This window comes from Hyperoodon ampullatus (genome assembly GCF_949752795.1).
Source record: "Hyperoodon ampullatus genome assembly, chromosome: 2".
Classification (NCBI taxonomy): domain Eukaryota; kingdom Metazoa; phylum Chordata; class Mammalia; order Artiodactyla; family Ziphiidae; genus Hyperoodon; species Hyperoodon ampullatus.
Window position 1 is genome coordinate 165,469,230 of NC_136915.1, and position 16,554 is coordinate 165,485,783.

The following is a 16,554-nucleotide window of genomic DNA, read 5'->3' on the forward strand; positions in this document are numbered from 1 at the left end:
CACGTGCCTGGTTTCTCCTTCCAAACTCAGCAACTAGGTAGGTCACCAGTGAGTAAGGGGCTAAAGATATGACAGAAGTGTTCCAGCCAGTAGAGCTGCCTCCATACGGAAGGAAACATTAGAAGAGGGACTCAGCATTTCCCCTAATAAATAACGCCTATGTCACAGAGTCGTTGTGAGGACAGTGATACAGCATGTGTGGTAGCACCTGGTACATCATAGTTCAGTTACAAGGAGTACTGTTTTATCCCGCAGTTCTACAATCTGGCAACCCATCAGAATGTCCTAATGATTTGTTACAAAATGTGGATTCCTGGACCTCACCCTAGGGGATCAGATTCAGCAGGTGTAAGGTGGGGCTTGGGAATCATAGACCTGGAATTCTGATAGCACACAAGTAAGAAAAGCCCTTCAGTCACTTAGGCAGGACTTTACCTAAACCAGAGAGAATGAGTATTAGATAAGACTCTTCTGGTTATGGGTTACAAAAACCAACTTGAGCTGGCTTACCCAAAAGAGGGAATGTGTCACAGGGCCATGGGTGTCTTACAGAACTCAAGGGCAAAAGGCCCAGGAACTAGACACTTTCAGGCACCCAACAGTGTCTCTCTCTCTCTCCATCCCTCATTTCTGCTTCTCTCTATGACCAATACCACTCTCTCTCTGTGTTTTCATGTATATGGTGAGCGGAAGATAGACTCTACATAACTCCTGAAGGTGCTTTGTCCCTGGACACTGCAGACCGATTAGCTTTCTTTCAGTCCCAGTGCTAAATCCCTAGGACAGAGAATCTGACTGACTCAAGTCAGATCAGCCGTCCCCACTGGGTGCAGGGACTTGAAGTCATAGGACCCATCCCTCCATATTTGTGGGGGTACTTTGGAGGGAGGGCAATTTTCAGAGAAAAGAGGTCACTGCAAGTTTGGTAGATACCCAACAGAATCAGAAGCTGCTATCCCGTCTCTTTATTTTTTTAATTGCTTACCCCCAATAACCCAAAAATAAAGAAGGAAAACCTTGTGATTTGGGGGAGTCTGATAAAATTTTTAAAAATATTTCAAATTTATACTTAGAAGCAAGGTCACCAAAATATCAGTTCTAGTGAAACCCTAGAGATTATGACTCCCCTGCTTACTTGAAATGGTTAGAGATCTTAACTCCTTTGAAGAGGATGCTTCTCCTTCTAAGTGAGTTCACTTCCCCAGACAGTTCAGAGATCTTCTTCAAGCTTCCTTCTGGTGTGAAGAGGATTCTTTTCCAAGAAGGCTTTTTCTAGAAGCAACTGCCACATCCACTCATGTTGTAATTATTTTCTATGAACATGTCTGCCTACCAGACCACAGGGTCTTCAGTGTCACCATTGTGTCTCATTCATCTTGTATCTGTAGTGCCTATTATAGTGCCTGGCTCAGAGTGACTACTCAATATGCCTTTATTGACTTTAGGAATGAATGAGAGTCATCACTCTTCAAAAAGTGATGTAAAAATATCATGCTTAAAGAGATATCAACAGGTACCAGGAAATGATGCCAGGAGAGAGTCCCAAAATTCAGGTTTGCTGTGCTCTTCTGGGAGGAGAGTCCATGATCACATCCCGGGGGTCTTGGGGAAGGAAAGGGAAACTGTCAGAGATCTGGCTGTGTGAGAAGCAGGCCCAGGAGTCAGGGCTGGTGACCCCACAGCTCACAAATTAAGTTCTCCCCCAGGCCTCCTTTCCTTTAGGAGAAGGGTGCCTTCTTTTCTTTCTAAGGACATGACCTCCCTGCTCTATGTCAGTCTGCTCAAGTCCCTTCCCTTCACTCCAAGATGTGCTTGAGTCATGAGAACGAGAAGTGTTACTTCTCGAAGTGCCAACGGGCCGCTGTCATGGGGTTACCACAGGAAGGAGGGGTGCAGGTACCCCTCATGAATACTTATTTTTAAAAAACCCTTAGACTTCACAATCCATCATTCCACTATAAAATCAATATTACAAGGCTCAAATATCTATATCATGACAGTGGTTTATTTGAAAAATGTATTTTCCTACATGTTTTAACTTCTAAAATAATAAAAATAATAGCTTTGGCATGACATAAATGAAAACACAGTGTAATGAAATGGCATTTTATGAATTTAAACCAAAGCAAATATTTGCTATGCTTTATTTAAATTAATTTTCTGTGCATGCCCTGCTGGTTGGATAGCAGGTGAGCTTTGCCACATCATACGTCTACTGCACTGGACTCTGAGACTTGCTGGTGAAGAAGCAGAAGTTGTGAGATCCAAGGGGACCCAATTCTGAGGGACCCACAGGCCCACACTCTGGTTCCACTGGCACTAAAAATTGGCTAGGTGTGGGCTGGAAGTTGTTTAACAAAACATCTACACCCACTCTTGTAAGGCAAGGGTGAGATAGTCAACTCCATGTTGGCGGCATTTTTTAGTAATCCTAAATCAGTCTCAGTATGCATTCTATATAAATTCTAAGCTGAACAATTTTTTGAGTGCATTGTAAATACAATCCCTTCCTAAGTTTTCTAGAAAAACAGTCTGCCAGTTCTCGAATGCTAATACTATCAGTTCATGGGGGAAACTGAGTCACAGATATGTTGATGAAGTTACTATCTGGCCCTTGATGAAAAAGTGTGCCTACTCCTGGTTTTATAGAATAAACGACTTGGAATGACCAAATAATATTGGTTTTAATTTGGAATTCTAGATATTAAACCAATTTCTTCTTTTCACAGCTTCCTGGATCCATAATTTGTAGATCCAATTAAGTTTAAGTTTTAAACTAAACTTCCAATTAAGTTTTCCACCAGTTACAGTTATATAAACTGTATTTGACTACAGTTATTGTTTGCTTTCTGTGACCACTAACCTGGCACAATGACCTCTATCCCAGAAGGTGGGGTCTGAAACAATGGTGGTGCAGATGACCACCATGGGCAGGTCATGATCATCACAGGACAGAGGTTGTGAACTGGTTGTGGTCATGACCAAAAATAATACATGACTTGCATATAGGACTTGCACATATGGATGATAACCTGTGTCTTTTTAGCCTTGGGGCAAAGGTCTTCAGAGTTGTTAGGATCAAGCGCACTTTGTAGATGAGGATATCATTTATAGACAAAATAAAAGAACCTGGACTTAGGGGAGAAAAACAAAATACATTTTTAAAAGGAATTTCACACACACACACACACACACACACACACACACACACACACACCCCGTAGAGTCTGTGTCCACTAGTTGGAAAACTTTAGTTCCATTCACAGGAAAAATAAGATAATTTAAAAATGCAGTACAAGATAGCCCCTGATCCAGGGATCTCTACACTTAACAAAGCATCCACTCTTTGTTGGTCAGAGTTCTTTCAAACCAACATTAGCCAGGATGAATTCTTTGCTCTTTTGGGTTACTGTTGGGCCAAGTCATTGAGTCGACTGGAAAAGATCCCTTTCTAAAAGCCTGCCCTCTGTGCCCACCATTTTCTCACTCCCAGAGTTGGTCATCAGAGGTGAGGCCGAGTGGAGGTACCATAAACAAGCTCTTGAAAATGGGAGTGACAGGGAGAGAGGTTCTTTATGTGCCCAGGCAACTGTGAAATAACAAAACGGAGATAAGAGCCAACAAAATCAAGAGGCATGAGAAAAACTGGAAGCAAAAGAATACAGTGGATTACATTTTTCTCAAAGATAACCTGGGAACAGGCTTTATAGTCCAAAGACCATTTTCTCTCCCATCTAGGAATTCAAAAAGATGAGTGAAAAGGATCAGTTCTACAGCAGAGTGCAGCTTAAGTAATCTTACCAGGTAATTGAAAAAAGCTTTCAGGTGTTTGGTTAGGTTTTTTTTTTTTTTCCACTATTGTCAAATAAAAACTGTACTGGTAGAAGAAGAAACATAGTTCCTATGCAGGCTCAGAGAAAACTAGATGTCAGGGAACAGAAACAATTGCTCCAGCAAGTAATGGCTCCTGCTTGTCCAACAGAAAACAAGAAAAACTCTATGCAGTTAATTCAATAAATAGTCTGTGAAAAATGCCTGTTTACTTTATAAGATATAGTCCCTCCCTTTAAAGCATCTGTAATCTACTTCTGGACTGACTCACATGATTAGGAAGCAATGTAAGATGGTTTCTAGTCAAGGACTCACCGAAACAATGCTGTAGGGGTTAGAAGGAAGACATACGAGGGAGTAGTTTGGAGACACAACAGTATTAATTATCTATTGCCGATAACAGGTTACTCCAAATTTAGGGACTTAACACAATAATCATTTCTTGTCTCACAGTTGCTGAGCGTCTGGGATCTAGAATCAGATTGGTTGCTGGATCAGGTTCAGACTCTCTTGTGAGGTTTCAATCAAGCTGTCTGCTGGGGCTGCAGTCAGCTCAAGGTCTGAGTAGAGGAGGATATGCTTCCACGCTTACTCATATGGTCATTGGAAGTCATGTGGGCCTCTCCATGGCAGCTGGCTTCTGCCAGAACTAGCAACCTGAGAGACAGAGCAAGAGAGAGAGAAAGAGCCCCAAGATGAAAGCCACAGTCTTTTTAACCTTGGAAGCGACATCCCACCACTTCTGCCATATTCTACTTGTTAGAAGTGAGTCAAGAAATCCAGCACATACTCCAGGGGAGGGAATTACCCAAGGGTGTGAATACCAGGAGGTGGGGTCATGGGTGGGGGGGGCACCCAAAGGCTTTCCATTACAGTAAGCAAAGGTGTTGAACTCTAGAGGGGTTCAGCAAACTACAGCTAGAGGGCCTGCCACTGGCTTTTGTAAATAAAACTGTATTGGCCCACAGCACACTCATTTGTTTACCTATTGTCTCTGGCTGCTTTTGTGCCAACAACTCCAGAGTTGAGTCATTGGGACAAAGACCCTACAGTCTGAAAGCTTAAAGTATTCACTATCTGAACCTTTACAGAAAAGTTTTGCTGAGGCCTGCTCTAGAGCAATATTTCTCAAAATGTATGTGCCTATGAACCACCTAGAGATCTTGTTAAAATGTGGTTTCTGGTGCAACAGGTCTGAGTGGGGCCTGAGGTTCTGCATTTTTGCAAGCTCCCAGGTGATGTTCATGCTGCTGGACCACAGACCACCCTTTGAATAGCAAGGCTTATGAAACTTGAGAGATGAGAAGGTCTTGGGTAGGTGTGGAAGGACTTCCAAGGAGGGGGAAATGGCATGAGAAAAGATGAGAAAGGAAAAAGACATGGCTTTGGGGGAGAATATGAGATTGGGCTAGCTGGAACAGAGGAGAGGGCACAGCCATATCCCCCCTGTGAAGAGCAGCTATAGAGAGCAACACTTAGCCTTGAGGCAATGGAGAAAACAATATAGTCCTAGTTCTTTTTATTTCAAGATACAGAGTCTTCTATTAAAAAAAAAAAAGGATCAGACTACAGTCAATTGTTTATCCAACAAAAACACCAGCATTGAAAAAGAAAAAAAAGAAATAGATAAATAACCTACACAGACATTTGTTTAGCACCCACTTTGTATCACTAATGTGCTAGGTGCTGGGGACACAAAATGAATAGACAGTCCCTCCTTATCACTCAGACTGGTGATGGAGAGACATGTAAACACATTAGAGGTGACGTATTGTGATACGTATTTTAGTAGAAGTATCTACCTAGTGCTGCAGGAAAACAAAGAGAAGGAATTTGGTCTTGAAGGATGGGTAGAAGTTTGTTACACTGGATGGATGGAGAAAGCATTTGAGGCTGAGGAATAGTATAAAGACATGAAAGGGCATGGACTAAGTAGAGATTGTACAGGCCTGAGGCATGGGATGCGTGTAAGGTAGGGGGACATAAAGGGGTCCAAAAGGGAAAGAGGTAGGGGCCAGACATGAGGCTGGACAGACAGGCAGAGAAAGGCTGTCAATGGCCTCAGATACTATAGGAGGACTCTCAGACTCATATCAGGTGCTGATATTAGATAACCCACCTAACATTCCCAGCACATAGGAGTGATCCATTATCACCAGTTGTGGTTCTATTTTAGAAAATCTGATGTCAATGTGGAGGACTTCGTATCTGGTAAAGCAGAAAGAGCAAGGGTCACCGTTCATCTGGCCTTCAGGGGAGCTAATTTTCAGAATCCTTGAAAGCAGGATTCCCAGGCAACCCACTGAAGCTGGTATGACACATGGATTGCATCATCCTCATATGTCCATCCTTACTTGCTTGTGGCCCCACACACCAGCCCTGCCCTCTCCCTGTGGGGCACCCCTGCCACTGCAGAGGACACAGCTGCTCAGCTAGCGTGGCTGTCCTTGTCCATGGAGCACTAGCAAGGTCTTTGCAGAAACTGAGCAGTGGACCTACGTGGAGACTTTCCATTACTCCATTCACACTTGGCCCCATTACCCTTAGTACCATGAGGGTCCTGTGGGCTGCAGGTTCCCCATCGTGGGACACATACACTCCTGCTGCACTGGGATGGTCTGTTTACTTGTCTGTCTACCTCTCAGACAAGTCCACCCATCCTTAAGCTCCCCGAGGTCAGAGACTGTGTCTCATTCACCACTACACCTGCGGTACCACTACACCTGTGGCACCAGTCCTGTGCAGAATGGGCACCTAGAAAATCTGCATCAGATGAGCAAATGAGTGATAATAGGGCTGATAACATTGCCTACCTCATTGTTTCTTGTGAGGATTGTATTAGTTTGCTAGGGCTGCCATAACAAGTGACTATACCTTGGGTGGCTTAAAAACCAGAAATCTATTTTCTCAAAGTTCTGGAAGATGGAGGTCCAAGATCAGGTGTTGGCAGGGTTGGCTTCCTTGGAGGCCTCTCTCCTTGACTTGCAGATGGCCGCCTTCTCACTATCTATTCACATGGTCTTTTCCCTGTCCACGTGTACTCCTGGCGTCTCCCTCTGTGTCCTCATCTCCTTTTCTTATCAGAACACAGTCAGATTGGATGAGAATACACCCCAATGACCTCATTTTAACCTAGTTATCTGTTTAATGGCCAATTATCCAAATACAGTCACATTCTGAGGTACTGGGGGTTAGGGCTTCAACCTACAGATTTGGGGGTGGGGACACAATTCAATTCATAACAAGGATTAAATGAGCTAATATGTGTTTAGAATGTTGCCTAGAATATAATGTCACAAAAGTGCTCGTGATTACCACCTGCAATTTGGAAGGAACATGGAGAAAACAAACTGTTTGCTTCTGAACCAACATTAGAGACGGACACTCTCGACGCAGCTCCTTTTAAAAAGTGTGCGGAGTTTTGAGCCTCATTCAGAAAGTGAGAAGGAGAGTTTTATAACTCAGTATTCCTCTGGAGGATCATCCTTCCAGGGAAGCATGGCCTCAGTAAGATGACTCTCCAATCCCTACCCCCATGCCATCTCACCCAGAGGCTAATTATCTCACACATCATCTACAGAATACATCTCATCTGTTATTTCTTATATGCTCTCCACAACAATCCTGTTAGGTAGAAATTGGAATTTTACAGATGGGAAAAACTGTAACTCTCTGGACCCAGTAACTTAAGTAACTCGACTAAACTCACCAGCCAGTTATTAGCAGAGCCAGATTCGAACTCAGGCATTTTCACCACAACACACTGCCCACCGCTGAGGTGCTGGTCCAGGTGTGTGTGTCATCTTTACTGCATCTAAACTTCTGCTTCAGCCCAGGAATGCCCTGACATCTCCGGTCCCAACACTGATAAACTAAGGCGAAGGTCCTGACCCAGGCAGACGGCCAAACCTGGAAATGGCCCTGGGCGCATCCCCAGGAGGAAGGGAGGAGGGGTGAGAACACACACACAGTGGGGTCTGCTCCCCACCTGCTTGGACATCTCTTGCATTTGGTACCGCTCAGCTGCCTCTCAGCCAGTCAGTCACTCTTCCCTCCTGGAGATGCTGCAGATAACACAACAGGCAAGAGTTCTGGAGTGGGGAGGGATGTATAACAGGGAGAAGGATGAACCCCCGTCAGCCAGAGGTCCGGGTGATCACCAGGCAGCAGCAGTGAGGGAATGCGAGCCGTGGTGGGGACAGCAGGAGTGGCTGGGGCGGGTTGGAGGTGACACTTGTATTAGTCAGCTGGGGCTGCTGAAACAGAGTACCACAAACTGGGCGGCTTAAACAACAGAGATTTATCTTCTCACTGTTCTGCAGGCTGGAAGTCTATCAAGATGTCAGCAGGGTTGATTCCTTCTGAGGGCTCTGAGGAAAGGGTCTGCTTCAGGCCTCTCTCCTTGGCTTATAGATGGCCACCTTCTCCCTGGGTCTTCATAGTGTCTTCCCTCGTCATGTATGTCTGTGTCCTGATCTCTTCTTCTTATAAGGACTCCAGTCATATTGGATTCGGGCTCAACCCCTGATCTCATTTTAGTTTAGTCATCTCTTTAAAGACCTTATCTCCAATGACAGCCACAGTCTGAGGTGCTGGGGGTCAGGACTTCAATGAGACCCCCCATATGAACACCTGGAAGGACACAACTCAGTGCACACAACCCTGACAGCTTCTCTGAAGCTTGGAGAACTTTCCTGACAGAACCTTCTCCTTTCTGAGGGTGGGGAGGCCCCGCGCCTGCCTCACTTGCCCTGGCCGGGGGTAGTGGGGACTAACCCCACAGGGCCTGGGTTGTCTACTGTCAGGGCAGGATGCAGACCAGCAGCCAAGGCCAGAGCCAGTGCTCAAACTCAGAGTGAGGGATGAATGAACACCTGAGTCAGGGAGGAGGGCCCAGCAGGTAGGACAAAGTATTAGGGGCTGAAAGATGGTGGCAGCTGCACAGAGCGTTGACTCCAGTGAGCTGTGTTCACTGCTGACCTGCCTCTTCCACTTGGGTGGATGAGTTACTCTCTTGAAGCCTCACTGTCTGCATCTATAAAACAGGTATCAGCAGCACCTACTGGTAGTAATGGAAGAGATAAAGAGATGATGCATGTTCAGTGCCTAGCACAGGGCCTGTAAAAGGGCCAATCACGCAACAATGGTTAAATGGAAAGTGACAGCTATAATCACACTAATATGAGACGTTAAAGACACGTGTTGAACCACCAATCCAAGGGAGATTTTTCACTTGAGCAAGTGAGACTCCCTTCAAAGCCCAGTATCCTCTAGGACCAGCCTTGTCCTGGGCAAAGCAAGTGTGAACGTTTAAAGAGTTCCTGGGCATCAGCCCTCTCAGTACACCCTAACTTCTGGCCCATCACAGCATCTGCCATTAGGGCTACACCTTAGGATAAGGCTCTTTTGAGACTAGAAGCCCCTTGTTAACGTATAACCCTGACATGCCATCCAGAAAGGCACGCCACAAGGGCCTAGTTTTGCCTGGTTCTGATTCCCAGCCTGCTTTTCACCATGCAGCAGGCTACGGCAAACGGCAGGCATCGCTAAAAACTTCTGCCTGCCCCATCCTCCTCCTTTTCCTCATCTCCTCCCTCCTCCCAGGATCTGTTACAGGAATTTTATTCCCCTTAATTTACTCTCTGCAAATTGCTCAGCTTGAATACTGTTATTCCACGGCTCCGTGAATGGAGCTTCATGAGATCTCAGCCCACTCGCTCTGCATGCAGTGCGCGTTCCGCTGGGGGAGAACTGCCCTTGCAGGATGGAAGCCAGGACCTGTCTGCCCCAGGCCTATGGGTACCTTGTGAAATACCTAATCATGTGGCTTCTCATTTGTACAGGGATTTACAGTTTCCAGAACACAGTCATCCCCATCGGCTCATTTACATAAATACCACAGAAGAAGACATAATACCTTTCATCTGTACAGCTCTTTTCCCGTTTACCAAGTACTCTCATATATATTACCTATAGATAATGTATGATAATATAATACTCTAGGATTATATTGACTCTTTCCATATGAATAGAGCTATTACAATCCATTACAGAGAAAGAGCATGGGCAGGCCAGTTCCTTACACGCTGAGTGCTGAGGCATAAGCCCTGAACTTGGCTGGGATCCATCCTTACAGACTATACTTTTGGAAGGCAGCCTTCCAATGCCCCTTGAACTGGGCCTTCTCATCTTAGAGAGTCTTCCATTTCTTCAGCCGTGAGCCCAGTGGCTCTGTCCAGGGCTCTGGTCTCCCAGTCATCCTGAGCAAAGCCACTGAGCCTGCTCATAAGGACCCCTTGTCCACTCGTGCACAGCTCTAGCGGGGTACCCTGCTCTCTCACATGTGGCCACCCTGGGGATCTGGAGTGGGATGATTCGTCCAGTAGGTCAAGTAGGTCCAATCCAACCTGCAGCCTCGGTCATCTTCATCAAGGGCATATTTGATCATGTCTTCTGTACCCACCTTTTGAACTTTGCCACCCTCAACTTCTCCATATCTTTGCCAGTACTTGTTAACTCTTGTCTTTTTGATACCAGCCATCCTAAGAGGTGTGAGGTGATACCTCAGTAAGGTTTGATTTGCATTTCCCTGATGATCAGTGATGTTGAGCACCTGTCTTGCTATCTCTTATCAAGAGCTTTAGATTGGTTTTCCAGGAACAGACTCTGAGCCAGGGAGTTGTTTGCAAAATGTCCACTGGGGAGAACTCTTGGGAGGTAGATCTGTAAGGGGGTGAGGAAGGCAGGGTTGAGCAGTGGGAGGAGGTGACTCACAACGTGGTCTTAACTGAGACCTCAGTCAACCCTACAGGGAACACTGGAACTGGGATGACCCATGAGAGTCGTCCCAAATTGAGGTCACAGGCCAGGCCTTTGTATCTCTGCAGAAGTCTGGAAAGGGGAGCCTTGGGTATGGAAGTTCCCTGTAGCCCAGGGCAATGCTCAGGGAGGGACTGTGAGCCTTTAGCAGCCAATACTCCCAGCATGGGGGTTCAATGTGTCTGCCCTGAAGAGGGGTGTCTGAACAGAGCACCCCAGAATTCCCCTCCCCAGAGGTTCCCAGCGTTCATTGCACCAGAGGACAGGAATGTTGGAGTCCACCTTGGAATCCTGCCTTACACACTGGAACACAAGCCCATCACTCTGCTTTTCTTCCTCACCCATCAGGACTGGACAACTATTTCTTTGCCAAGACCTCATTTAGCTGGCATCACAACTGCTAAAATGGGAAAGCCAGGCAAAGGGCTAGACATCCATGCTTCTTCTGTCCAGCCCCTTTGAACAGGGCAACTCCCCGTGTGTGCCGTGGTCTTAATCAGGCTTTTCTAGGGCATGCTGCCTTTCTTGCCCTGCTGCCTCCCTGCATGGAACCCTCTTTTCCTAATTTATTTTCAGCCCTGAGGTTGATCTCAGAGGCAGCATCTTGTTCTGGTTTTAAAACAAACTCTGGCTGAGTTGGGCAGAGAAGTACAGAAGTCAAATGCATGCTCGTCCCCAAGGTCACCTGGCAACAGCATAGCCTTGGTTCTTTTCTGCCTCCTCCCAGCATCCTTTGTTGTCAACACACAACTTCTATTCACCTGTATCTATTACAGGTTCCTGGGCTTATGGAGTCTACAGCTAGGTCAGGGCCACTGGGCTTCAGAGGCCCTCCCAAGCCCAAATCCACTCAAAAATTCTACATCCACACCAGGAAAATAGAAACCGAGGAGAATGTGACTTGTGAGGCCTGAGCTCCACTTTTCAGCTTTCTCTTTGACAAGTAAAGAGCCTGCCTGCAGCTCCCTGGGCTCAACATTCAATGTCCAGAAACCCAAGTGGCTGGTGTGTCTCAGAAGCTAAACTACCCACCCCCTACGCAAATCCTCCAGGAAATACTGACTCCTTCATGACTCCCAGGTGATGAGAAGGCAGCCTTTGAGCTCCACCAGGGCTGTTGTTCCCATTTGGTTCAAGTCTCAGTAAGGTTGAAGCTGTCATGGAGCAAGCATCGTCACCACACGGGGGACAGGAGAGACACATGGCACGTCGTTCGTGCAGTCAAATCTCTCTGCAGCTGGTAGAAAAGGCTCTAGTATCCTCATGGTGACCATGATTGTAGGTATTGTATTTTCTGGAGTGCTTTCACTTTCAACCGTTCTGTTATGTCGCACCATAATTTGTGTTTGTCAAACCAATTCAACCTTAGTTCTAAAATTACAGTCACAGTAGTTATGTCACTACTATGGAGTATGGATTGACTGGGAGTAAGGGTGGGAGGATGGAAGTGGGAGGTGGGCAGAGAAGACAGGCATGCTTCCTGCTAAGAGACTCCGCAAAAACTGTGGGTTCCTCCTTTACTCTAACCCCACATCTATATCACCCCACTCCAAAAGGACTTTGAGGGCACATTAACCAGGACACTGAAGGCATCTGATGGATGGAAGGGGAAACACTTTGATTAACCAATTATGGGGGGTGATTTACTTGGCTAGCTCATTTCTCCCCAGAATAGCCTAGCTTGGAGGAAGCCCCTCACAGCACGGGCCATGGAGATGTGAGGGAAGCAGGTCATGCCAGCTGAGACTGGGCCACAGAGCTTGAGGGCTCCTAGAAGGGAGGGTGTAAAGGGAGGTGAACTGGGGCACTGAATACAAAACAGACCCAGGTCTTTTTTTTTTTTTTTTTTTTTTTTTTTTTGCGGTACACGGGCCTCTCACTGTTGTGGCCTCTCCCGCTGCGGAGCACAGGCTCCGGACGCGCAGGCTCAGCGGCCATGGCTCACGGGCCCAGCAGCTCTACGGCATGTGGGATCTTCCCGGACCGGGGCACGAACCCGTGTCCCCTGCATCGGCAGGCGGACTCTCAACCACTGCATCACCAGGGAAGCCCCAGACCCAGGTCTTAACGTCAGCTGGGGGCACAGAGGAAACAAGGGTGACAGGCCACGGATCAGGGAAATGATGGGTCAGCATCACCCCTCAGCTTTGGACATCCCTGCAGGGACAGCGTGGCTCTACCATCCTGCATTTGTCAAGTGTAGCTCTTAGAGCTATGCCAGGCCCCTATTAAATACTCAAAAACATCAGTTATGGTTACTGTAATTATTATTATTACTCACGAGACATGTTTTTCTTTGTTATTTTTAATTGGAGGGGAGGCCAGTGCCATTACCCCTTTCTACTCCAAAGAAATATTTTTCTGCCTCTTCTGTATATATTTGGAAAGGAAAAATCAGCCACAAAAACAAAACAAAAATACAGAAATGAAACATGTGATCGGAGGGATCCTGCACAATTCCAAACTCGAGGGAGCCAGAGTCCTAGGCATGGGCCTAACGGAATGTTGGCTTTCATAGGTTTTGTCCCTGGTTTATGTTTCCTCTGTTGTTGTTTTTCTTTTTAATTATGATCAAATGACCTTGTTATATAAAGTATGGCTCAAATATGAGCAACAGAAGGCTGGGCACACAGAGTTTAATGCTATAATCAAATGCAACCTATAACCACGTTCTTACGGCCCATATTATTGATAGATGATGATACTAATATTTGCATGTGCTGCATGGTAATTGGCCGCACCGGATAGGCAGTTCACTTAGGTTACTACTCAGAGGATGAATTTTATGTAGTTGGGATTTCCATCCCCTCCTCCCGCACTCTGCTGGCTTGCCAGCCCCTATACACTCCCTCGTGGTGGTTTCTCTGAGACCACATCCCTTCTCTGCTTAGATTCAAACGAGCGCATGGAGCTTCCCTGCCTTAATGAGGGAATAAAACATAAGAATAGAAGGACTGAAGAGGATACAGAAGTCAGGGTAACACGAGCTGCTGAAACAAACAGACACCCCACTACAGAAGCCTATTTCACCCTCTCTTGGCAGGCTGGTGTGTGTCCCTCATCAGCGTAAAGTTTTCCTCCTCGTGGTGGCTGAGGGTCTGAGGCTCCCCCATCTCATGGCTCCATCATCCCTTGGTCCTCAGGGTTCTCTGGACCCAGATGGAGAAGAGAGGGGGAAGGACTACATAGCCTACATACCCTGCTCGGCCTGGAAGTGACACACATGACTCAGGCTCATAGCCCGTCAGCGAGAACTTGTCACGAACGAGGGTGATGAAAAGCGTAGCCCGCAGCAAGGCAGCTGCTCCTCACAGGGTTGTATGTGTGGAGGTGGGTGCACATGTTTTCGGTGCACTGAAGACTCGGAGGGATGAGCTAATGGTACTGAGGAGGGACTAGGACAGAGAGCACGAGTGAGCCCCAGGAGCACGTATTCTTACATAAAGTGGAAGTCTGTTCCTCCGTAAGACACCCCCGCACACGCGTGTGCACGTGTGCATGCGCGCGCGCGCGCACACACACACACACACACACACACACATTATCAGCTGCCCAAGGCAGGCATCAGGATTCAGGCTCAGAACTCCGTGAAACACAAATGCCTATTTGATCGCCCTTTACAGCAAAACCTTGTTAAGCAGATATGGTTTATCCAAGAGAATGAACAATTGGAAGCAATTGTTCCCCAGCTCACTGGATACCCTGTCATGCTCCAGTAAAGACATCAGATGATGTGAACTAGTTAATTCAAAATCCATTCTTCCTGGTCCCTTGCCTTTCAAATTAATGACATTTGTTGAAATTGATGGTGAGGGAGAGGGTGACCAGGCAAGCGGAGGAGCCCATGGTTCCCGGAAGTTAGTACCTTCCGTTCCCACAGGCCTGAAACCGAGGCAAGGCGGAGGGAGAGGCAAGTAGGGGTTGGCTGTCAAGTGTGTGGCCTGAAAATTAGATTTTAAGCACTGTTTTTTCCCCCTGAAGGTCTCTTGAAAGGAACCGAGGAGGAAAAGGAGAAAAGTCTAGGCAGCTGTGTAATTGTGGTCACAATTAAGAAGTTTAGGAAAGGGAGGTCCTTCTGGTGGACTTGGTTCTATTGGAGTTTCCCCTCTAAAACCCTGAGCCTCAATGTCATGTGGCAGTCTGGATGGGAGGGGAGTCTGGGGGAGAATGGGTACCTGTAATTGTACTGCTGAGTCGCTTTGCTGTGCACCTGAAACTATCACAACATTGTTAATGGGCTATACTCCAATATAAAATAAGAAGTTTAAAAAAATTTTTTTAAATAAATAAATAAAACCCTGAGCCTGAGCAAGCATGACCCAAAGTCCAGGAACTCGAAGAGGCAGCAGATGCTGTGGCTGCACCGTTTACCACCCGGATAAACACAGGCACATTACTTAGCCCCTCTGTGCCTTAGTTTCCTTACACTTTAATGTCAGATAGTAACTACCCGAAGGGTTGCTGTAAGGATTAAATGCGTTAACATTTGTAAGATGTTTAGAATGGCACCTAGAACACGTTAAGCCCTGTGCAGATGTGAATAAAATTAAAAAGCTGGGTTAAAACCTCTGTTCCTCCTTTGACTAGTTAGGAGACCTTGAGCCCCTTCATTTAAACTCTGAGTCTCAGTTTCTTGTTGGTAAAATGAGACTGCTTTTACGGCCTCACGAAATCATCTCACAGGTGGTGAAATTTGCTGAAACTGTGCATGTGGACGTGCTTGCCGGGTGCCTGGCACAGAACTGGCAGTTAATAAATGCTAAGTGCTACCTCGAGCTGAGTGTTTAAAGTATTCCCAGATCCCAGCAAGACAGAAAATGAGAGACATCGGTAAACAGTGCCAGGGAACCTCCTGCATACGGCAGCCCCGAGTCACCAAGAAGAGTGTGTGCCAGCCAGCACTTTAATTTTTACTTATTTCACAGAATAAGGAGCCATGTGTGTGCTGAGCTCCCACCCAGGTTATTAGAGAGACATATGTAGTACATCCACACAGATTGGCAGGGTTGGAAAACAAGGAGAAGTGAGGGAATACCTGGCGAAAGGTATTTAAATAAGTGAGATGGATCTGGCTCCAGCAGACTCAGTGATATATAGACCAGAGTATTAAAATAGCACAGAGAGGGACTTCCCTGCTGGTCCCATAGTTAAGATTCGGCGCTTCCACTGCAGGGGGCACGGGTTCCATCCCTGGTCGGGGAACTAAGATCCCACGTGATGTGTGGCACAGCCAAAAACAAAAAAAATAGCACAGAGACACAAGAATCCATGAGAGTCAGGTACTCACAAAATAAGAATGATGAGTTTTTCTATTTTAGTAAGAGGAAGATGTACAAGACGGTAAGCTTCTCTATGTAGAAAAACAAGGAAGACTTCCTAAAATCAATTCGAAAATGCCTTCAGGAGGGTAGGATGTTAGACACCAGCCGCAAGAATCAATCAGCCAGCATAATCCCCACCGACGTATAATCCAGTGTCACTCTGTGGCACAGTGACAGGATCTGGGGAAGTGACACAAAGTAATATTCAGGGACTTTAGCAAGATTTCTTAATTCTGCTCTTCTTCCTGAATGAGTTTTAAAAAGACACAGTTTGGGTGTGTGAGGATTAACATGACTACCTATGTAAAATGCCCGATGTTTGTCCTGAGTCACAGTAGGCATAACGGCACCTATGCTGTCGTGATTATCGCATGGTCACTATATATGAGTTCAGTGAGCCAGTGTATAGTGGTCATGGAATGTGTCATGGGGATGGTAGCAGGCTGGGGTCCCCAGTGCTTGGTCCTGAATCAGTGTTGGGGAGCATCCTCCTTAGTGACTCAGAAGTATTGTGTTCCCAATTCCACTTCCAAGGAGTCTAAGCTCCTGGATAGCAGGGATCATCTTTCACATCTTTGTGGCC